This window comes from Propithecus coquereli, unplaced genomic scaffold (assembly GCF_000956105.1).
Source record: "Propithecus coquereli isolate 6110/MARCELLA unplaced genomic scaffold, Pcoq_1.0 Scaffold864, whole genome shotgun sequence".
Classification (NCBI taxonomy): Eukaryota; Metazoa; Chordata; class Mammalia; order Primates; family Indriidae; genus Propithecus; species Propithecus coquereli.
Window position 1 is genome coordinate 11,864 of NW_012154885.1, and position 1,364 is coordinate 13,227.

The following is a 1,364-nucleotide window of genomic DNA, read 5'->3' on the forward strand; positions in this document are numbered from 1 at the left end:
CCGCCCATCGGGACAGCAGCTGCCGCCTGTGAGCTCGTTCTGCACACCAGGCTCTGAGCATAGTGCGTCCCGCGCACCCTCCCCACAGACACGCCCATCGCCCTGCCACTGCAAGTGAGCAGACTGCGGCCACCCCTGCACGGGTCAACATCCCGCATGTCGCCCGGGCTGGAGTCCACGGGAGGACGCTCTGTCCCTCCCCGACGTTCCCATCGCCCCTGCACCGGTGCCCAGGCTGGAAGCAGCTGGGAAGACCTAAGGAGACACCCAGAAGGGACGGAGAAGAAAGTGGAAGAAAACAGCTGGTCCCTTGAGATGTCCTCTCTGGTCCCTTAAGATACCCCATCTGAGCCTGACCACCAACGTGCTCCAGCCCAGTGGACATAAGTCATTTTCACCTTTGTGACCTGCCTCCTGCTCCCTGGACACCCTGAGATGAGAACCCAAGGCACTTGATGAGATTGGTCCAGAGAGGGAGAGCAACTCGACCAAGGTCACACAGCAGGAGGGGCTGGAGGAGGAAAGAGTGTTGGAAAGCAGGTTCCATAGCCAGCCAAGCCCTCAGAGGGGGAGGCAGAACTGCAGAAACTTTGTAGCATTCCCACTGCCTCCCAGGCTCGCTGAGAACAGTCTAAGACCCAGGATCTCAGAAAAACTTCAGGACGAGCTTGGGACGTCTCGTTCCGTGAAGCGCAGCGAGATGGCAGGAAGCCTCTCCCCAAGCTGTAGTTCTTGTCCAGGGAGGAAGGAGAAGGTGAACGTGGGGAGGGGAAGAGCTGGACACTCATCCCTTTGGCCTTGGTCGACCGAGGGAGGTGACGGCAAGTTCACTCAGACCTAGGACATGGCCTCCACCACGAGGTCATCAAACATTTATTAAGTGCCTACTGTATGTGAACCCCTGGGGCCAGGTACTGTAGAAAGAGTGTCTACCCTCCTCCCCCTGAAACACTACCATCTAGGGAGACAGAAGGATAACAAACAAAATTGCACAGTTCACTATTGAAGGATGAGCAGGACCAAGTCAGACGCCAAGGCCTAGGGAGTCAAGGAAGGCTTCTAAGGGAAGCTAGACTTGAGCTGAAAATGGAAGACCGGGCGTCCACAGGAAGGAAAGAGCTTCCAGGCACAAGAACAGCATGAGCAAAGGTCCTGGGGTAGGAAGGGCTTGGCTCATTGAGGAGATAAAACAGAAACTCGGCATGCCCACAGGGCCTGGCCAGGCAACATTTATGCCTTAGCCCCAGAGTGATGGGTTTCCAGCCAAGAAGTGTCATGATCTAAACTAAATTTCGGAAGTCTCTCCAGGGCTGAGAACAGAGTGGACCAAGAGGAGCAGAAGAGGCAGGAGACAGATGGCAGTG

At 56.2% G+C, this 1,364-nt stretch overlaps 1 protein-coding gene across 1 annotated transcript in view; it reads right to left on the reverse strand.

The window, feature by feature from the left end:
* The window catches only part of LOC105826220 (cytochrome P450 4F6-like), a 14,219-nt gene that overhangs the window by 6,817 nt on the left and 6,038 nt on the right, over window positions 1-1,364 (reverse strand). The gene's annotated exons all lie outside the window — the stretch shown is intronic.